The 7,793-nt window shown below is 42.9% G+C and overlaps 1 pseudogene; it reads right to left on the reverse strand.

The window, feature by feature from the left end:
• Positions 1 to 6,563: 6,563 nt before the first annotated feature.
• LOC137940071 (probable carboxylesterase 17) lies at positions 6,564 to 7,491 on the reverse strand (annotated as a pseudogene).
• Between the last annotated feature and the right edge of the window lie 302 nt (positions 7,492 to 7,793).

Consider the following 7,793-nt stretch of genomic DNA (forward strand, 5'->3'; position numbering starts at 1 on the left):
CAAAAGTGGTGGTTGTTAGACCATACAGGTATCTCTACCTCCAGAAAGATGAAATAGAATGTCAGTGCCAAACCATGCTGGAATAGGGCCTCATCCGTAACAGTCATTCCATTTTCTTCACCAGTCCTATTAGTTAAGAAACAGGATGACACATGGAGGTTCTGTGTGGACTACAGGGAGCTAAATGCAAAAATCGTCAAAGACAAGTTCCCCATACCAGTTTTGGATGAGCTATTGGATGAATTCCATGGGTCGCAATTTTTACCACGCTGAATTTATGATCCGGTTATCACCAAGTCAGAATGCATCCTCTCTATATTGAGAAAACAACATTCCGCACGCACCATGGACACTTCGAATTTGTGGCGATGCCGTTCGGGTTATCCAACGCCCCTTCACATTCCAAGTCTTGATGAATGAGGTATTCCGTGACTATCTCCACAAGTTTGTGTTAGTTGTTTTATGTCATTTTGATATACAACACTTCAAGAGAAAAACATTTAGAAGACTTACGACTTATTTTCCAACTCCTTTGAGCACATCATCTATTCTTGAAATGCTCCAAATGGTCAATTGGGAAGCCCAAGGTCACATACCTTGGCCACATAATCTCAGCAGAGGGTGTCATAGTGGACCTAGAAAAAATTACAGCAGTCACCAACTGGCCTCAACTTCACAACATTTCAGCCTTACACAGATTTTTAGGGCTCGCCATATATTACTGAAAGTTCATACAGATTTACGGACCGCTGGCCATGCCATTGACTAGTCTTCTCAAGTGCAATGCCTTCCATTGGAGTGATGCAACAATGTATTCCTTCAAGGCACTCAAGCAGGCGCTAGCTTCCACCCCACTCCTACAATTGCCAAACTTTGAGGCCCTATTTGTGGTCGAGTGTGACGCTTCCTGGGGAGGTATTGGGGCGGTACTTCAGCAAACACAACATCCCCTTGCATATTTTACCTGGCAGCTAGCAGCACAACACCAAAAATTTACCACTTATGAGCGAGAGCTGATTGGGTTGGCCAAGGTGGTGCAACATTGGCGGCCCTACCTGTGGGAACGCACCTTCCTCATCCGCACGGATCATTACAATGTCAAATATCTCATGGAACAATGCATCTCGACATCTCTACAACAACACTGGCTCAACAAATTAATGGGGTTTGACTTCATAGTGGAACATAAGCCGGACAGATTGAACAAGGCGGCTGATGCTTTATCCCGACGTCTGGATGCACAACACCAAGTCTATGCGATTAGCCAGCCAAAGCCTCTCCTGCTAGACTCCACAAAAGAGGACCAACAGACTGATCCAACACTTCGAGAGTTGTCTTAGAAGATCACAACAGGAACAATGGACTCCAAGTGGGCTATCCGGGACAACACTATTATGTATGATAATCAGATCTATCTACATCACTCCTCTCCATTGATTGCCGAAACTTTCTCCACCTACCATGATAGCACTCATGAGGGTGTTCAGAAGACGTTGCATCAGATTAGGGCCGATTTTTACTGGCAGGGCATGGAGTTTGCAATTGTTGAGTACATAGCCTCGTGTCATGCATGCCAATGCAACAAAGCAGACTATTTATTGCCAGCGGGCGTCCTCCAACCACTGGCCCTTCCCACTCAGGTTTGGGCTGATCTTTCCATGGATTTCATTGATGGGTTTGCCAAAACTTCTGGCAAATCCGTCATCTTGGTGGTGGTCAAAAAATTTTCAAAGTATGCTCACTTTATCGCGTTGGCTCATCCGAATACGACCTCACAAGTTGCTAAGTGTTTTTAGAAAATATTGTACGATTACACGGCATTCTGGAGTCTATAGTGAGCTATCGGGATGCAGTATTTACCAGCCACTTTTTGAGAGAGCTCTTCAGGTTATGCGGTACCAAGCAGAAATTTTCATCTTCTTATCATCGCAATCCGATGGGTAGACTGTGGTTGTTAACTGCACTATAGAAATGTACTTACGATGTTTTGCGGGTGACTGCCATCACCGGTGGATTGAGTGGCTTCCTTGGGTTGAATATTGTTACAATATTTCCTTCCACTCCTCATTGCAAGATACTCCATTCCGGGTTCTCTCCGGCAGGGATCCGCCAAGGTTGCTATCCTATATGGCTGGTTCCACTAGAGTTGACACTCTTGACTAGGCACTGCTGAACCTTGATCAGGTACTTCAAGAAGCTACCCAATATCTCAAGCAAGTTCAAACCAGGATGAAAGAACACTATGACAAGGGACACAAAGATGTTACTTATACGCCTGGGGAGTATGTGTGGCTTCACCTCCAACCCTACTGTCAACAGTCTCTTGTTGGACCCCGCCACAAGCTGTCCCAAAAATTCTTTGGGCCCTTCTCGATTTTACAATGCATTGGCCAGGTGGCGTACCAGTTGCAACTCCCCCGAGACGCTCAATTGCACAATGTCTTTCATGTGTCCCTTCTCAAACCCTTCAAGGGTACAACACCACCTCCGCCTCCGTTTTTACCCCCAGTGAGGGAGGGACGTGTTCTTCTCTCTCCTGCCACAACATTGCAAGCCTGACAACTTCATAACAAGTGGGAGGTTCTCATTCAGTGGGTAGACACAAATGTAGCAGCGGCAACATGGGAGGACATGGAGACGTTCCGCCAGGCCTATCCTGCCTTCGAGCTTGAGGACAAGCTCTTTCTCCAGGGGGAGTGATGTTATGAACTCGATAGTGAGCCGAGTCATCCAGAGGCACCGTGGCTAAGCCACTAAGGATTAAGTTTCTTTTAGTTTTAAATTACTGCACTTTTATCTCAGTTTAAGAGTAAATATGCCATAAAGGTATTTTTTTAATTTTTGGCCTGAACTCATGTTGGCGCCAGGCTTATGTAGGCGGGAAGGTGGAATATGAAAGGTCAAGTCTAATTTTAGCCAAAGAAGGGTGTAGGGTTCTCCTTGACGAGCTCTGGGTAGAGAGTTTCCCTCACGAGCTCTAGAGTTTGGGAGTTCTCCTCAATGAGCTCCCTCTTCTTCCATCTCTTCCCTTTCTTCCCATCTCCTTCCCTTTCTCTTTCCCATTTTTCTAAGTCCAACCCAAGTACAACAGTGCTGGGCTAGGGCTCTAGTGTCACGGTTAACCAGAGCTCCAGCCAAACCCAAGGTAGTGCTCAGAACTCACAGCAGAGCTGGACGTGAGTTCTGTTGTCGTGGTTAACCAGAGCCCCATCACAACCTCACGACGGTGCTCAAAACTCACCCTCAGTTCTGAATTCCTTCTCTCCTCATCGTGTTACATGATCCATGACTAGGGACCGTAACAATGATCATATTTATGGTAAGCAGAGCAGTTGGATCATACTTATCATTTGGATGCTCACCGTAGTGGCTATTGAACATGAAGGCTATGTCAGCATTGTCTGTAGTCACGTCCGACATAGAAATGTTCTGGACATAACCACCCCTTCCTGGAGATGTCTTTAATCTAACACCTAATTTTTAATTGAAGAGATAGAGACCCTCCACCTGAATATGAATATCTGATATACCACCTGACATTTTGTTGCCAATGGTGATTCCTGTGTTAGTCATGTTCCTTTTTTTAAGTTGGCCTATTATTAGGTAGTTTCCCTTAGATGTAGGTATAGTGGGATAGTTTTAACTACCCATCACTTCAAATTTCTCATCTTTTGATGGGAAAAAGAATTTAAGAAGTTGTACATGAAAAAAAAGGATCTGGTCTAGCAAAGAAGTCTATGTTCTCCATCAATGGGACTTTGGAAAGACTAGATGCTTTCTGAAAATTCTTGGAGGGCTGGAGGTATGTTTCTTGGGCCTCCGCTTTTCAGTTTTTATGAATTCATATGGGATAAAACTGAAGTTAGCCATGAAGGGACCAATAGAGTCAAAAACTCTAGTAATAATTTATTGATTACCTAATATGATTAATTCAAGATGAAAATGGGTGAATCAATAGTTGAGATGAACTCTAGGTTCATTCATATCATAAATGAATTGAACATTATAGGAGAAAATTTTTTTTTGTATAGGAAAAATGACAAGCTTTTCAAGGCACTTGCAAATTTATGGGACATGAGAAAGACAACCATTGGTGAGAATGCTAATTTTAGAACAATGAGCTCAGACGAACTACTTGGAATCCTCTTAGATTATGAGATGGAACTTGAACAAAAAGAGGAAGAACAACCTAAGATGAAGATTCATGCTCTTAAGGCCAAATCTAGTGTCTAGTGTGAATGATGACACCAGTGAGGAAAACTCCAGTAAGGTAGGCTTTGTCCTCCAACATCTTCAAAAAATGTATAGAAAGAAGAATTTTTTTAGAAGAGGCCAATTTAAGAATCAAAATGATGAATCACTTAAAAGGATTGACATTTGTTGTAAGTGTGGGAAACCAGGGCACAAAAGAAACAAGTCCAAAATCTAGAAGGTACCCCATCCACATGCAAAGATCTAAAGAACATCAAGGAGAAAGTCTTGATCTTAGCTTGGGTTGCAATGAAATAAGAGTCCATTCTAAGGAAGAAGACAATGACATGGGTTTCATGGCATTGAGGATGATGACCCCACTACGTATGAAGAAGTAAGTGACTTAGACTATGAAAATAGCTTTTATTACTTTTAGAAAAATCAATTAATAGTCTTAATAAATGCAAGGAAAAATACAATGCTCAAAGGCATGCTATTACAAAGCTCAAGACTGAGTTTGTTGCCTTGAAGGATGCTTCAAAGCAAAGTGGAGTGATTGATAAGCTTTCTTGTGATAGGCTAGCCTCTGAGAAGTGTATTGAGCTAGTGCAATAACTCAAAACCCTCTCACAATGGAACACACCAAGGAGGAAAGTTGAGAAGAACATGAAAAGGAAAAATAAGATGTTCACTCCCATTCGTCACATCCTATGCCACTAGTGCAATGAGTTGAGACATTATGTCCACATTTTCCAAAAAATAAAATAAAAATCAAACAGTATCAAACAAAGCTGACTACCCAAACCAACCAATAGGGTTGTGGTAACCCATATACCACATGTAAACAAGTTTGGTTATGCTAGGACTTATCTTTAAGTGTTAGAATTTGGGTGTAATTGGGACAAAGGTAGTTTTATTGTAATTGGACTCTACTACCTTTCCCTTTTATAAATGGTTTTTTTACCAATTACCCATTTTAAAAAAACTTATTTCGATAAATGACTTGACTTTGAACTTATTTTGAAAAAATACCCAACTTTGACCAGTTCATTGTACATGTGTTCAATCAAATGTGACACATAAGCTTTGACTGATTATGTGTCGTCACATTATCAATACTATATGAATAGATAGACACATTGACTGCCATGTCACTGTTTCGATACTTTAGCAGCCAAATAAGATGGCACATCATTAAATGACAAAAAAATTGAATAATTTTTATTTTTATTTTTAGGGAAGGACCGCTTCGGTGCTACAGTCACCGCTGGCGACGGGGGCACCGAGAAAGTCCCTCTGATAATCGCCGGCCACAACGACTGGGGCACCAATGAAGTCCCTCTGATAATCGCCGGCCGTAACACTGGTGAGGATGGCAAGGAAGCGGTCGCGCCAGGGGGGTCTGGCAAGGATTTGTGTAGTGGGCGGAGGTGGAGCAGCAGGCATCGCGAACAAGATAGTTTGAGTACGGATGAGAGGCAGCCTTTGGATGGGTTGTTGCTACGGTGCAGTCGGAGTTGGGTTGGCTCTAATCATGGATCCTAGCTGAAACCGGGGACGACCAATGGTCCGCGCCGGTGGCTGCTGCTGCTCTATCACAGATGAAAATAGAAATCTGGCAGTAAAAAAACGTTAACGATTGATTTATCAGCTTCACTAATCGTCTTGTTCCTCCAATTCGAGTATTTGAAGTAGATGTGAAGTTGGAACTAAATGGACGGATGATGGCTTTGAGGCACGGTTTACACCTGTAGGCAAAAAAGAAGAAGACAACAAAACCCAACCAAACCGAGGGCATGCATTCTTCTCTTCTTCCCTAGTAACCACAACCAAATAAGATGCCATGTTGTTAAATGACAAAAAAATTTGAATAATTTTTTTTTATTTTTAAAATCAAAATTTTTTTTATTCATATTTTTTGTCATTTAATGATGTGGCGTCTTACCTAGCAGATGATGTGTCAGAATAGTGGTGTGGCAGTCGATGTGTTTATCTACTTACACAGTATTGATGAATTGGCGACACGTGATCAGTCAAAGCTTACGTGTCACCTTTGCTTGTACACATATACAATGGACCTGTCAAAGTTGGGTAGTTTTCAAAATAAGTTCAAAGTCACGTCAGTTATCGAAATAAGTTTTTTAAAATGGGTAATTTGGTAAAAATCAAAATCTCATTATAAATAGAGGTTCATGTACTCTGATTATAATAAGTTAATGAAGTCAATAAAGTATTTCTTTTTTCCATAAATTCAACAAAATGGATCAAAGGGATAAGTAAAGATGTCCGCAAGTAAAACGTACCCAAGGAGAAATAAGAAAAAGAAGTGATGATGAACTGATGTGAATTATGTTTGAATGCTGTTATATCTCTTAGAAACGAGCCATGAATTCACCCATCTGATCCTGAAGCAGCCGTGTAGCATCAGTATGGGGAAAGTATGCATGATAAACATGTCCTTGGCCCTCAGCAACCACGAGCTCCACTTCTTTCACTCCTTTCTTCCTCAGAAATTCCTGGTAGAGAACGCCCCTCTTTCAGAAGATCTAAGCCTGCGACAAATACTAGCACAGGAGGAAATTCTGCCCACCTCTCCTGTGGCAACTTAGCCTGCTCAAAGTTACAGGCCATATGGTCTCGATTACACCCCACCGGCAAGCTCAACCACCAGAACATATCATTCATCCGTACACCTTCAATCGCCTCATCAGCCGTCTCGCTCTTGATCCTCTCTTGGCTGCCGAAATATGGATGAATTGCGACCAATCCTTTTATCTTTACGTGGCTGTTGTTGTGCTCAATCGCCCTGAGTGCCACATGGTGGCAGATGTTAGCTCCGGCGCTGTCGCCGGAGAGGAACACACGCGAGAGGTCTGCTTGCTTAAGCCACGACTCTGTATGGACATGGCCATTAAGCCAATCAAGTAAGCTGAAGCAGTCCTCGTAGGCGACAGGTAGGCGATTCTCTGGGGCAAGGCGGTAATCCACAGAGACGATGATTGACTTGGACCTGACGCAGAGTCCTCCGAGGAACTCGTGGTAACCCACCCACGTTGTGGAACCAATGCAGAAGCCGCCTCCATGGATGTAGATGAGTACGGGTAGGAAGACTGTTGAATCGCTGACATTGGGGAGGAACATTCTCGCTGAAATGGGCTTCGAAGGGTCGATCGCCACGTCCTCTGATTTGTATCCATCGGAAAACTCTGAGGAGGCGCGACGAATCTCGGGCGAGAAGCGATCGGCGGAGCCGTTTGAGAAGATTCGGAGATAGCCAGGGCATTCTGCGATGATTTGCATGATTCAAAAGGGAAGATTAGTGAGAGTTTAGCTCTGAGAGGATCTTAGATGGAGAAGAAATTTATAAAGGAATAAGAGAGAGAGAGAGAGAGAGAGAGAGAGAGAGAGAGAGAGAAATTCATGGACTGGTGAGTAGCGTTTGGACGTTGGTGTATCACGCGAACACTATGAACTTGTAGTTGGGAGTTTAGGAAAGTGTGGATGAATCGGAATATAAAAATGGATACAGCTTCTGACTCTTCGTGAAGCGTGTTGCTTGATTGGTTAAATTATAGTTCGGTGAGTGGAAGAGTTTTGGAACG

This window comes from Aristolochia californica, unplaced genomic scaffold, assembly GCF_029961685.1.
Source record: "Aristolochia californica isolate CCGP_79_NKW_82.1479 unplaced genomic scaffold, dmAriCali1.0.hap1 SCAF_9, whole genome shotgun sequence".
NCBI classification, from domain to species: Eukaryota; Viridiplantae; Streptophyta; class Magnoliopsida; order Piperales; family Aristolochiaceae; genus Aristolochia; species Aristolochia californica.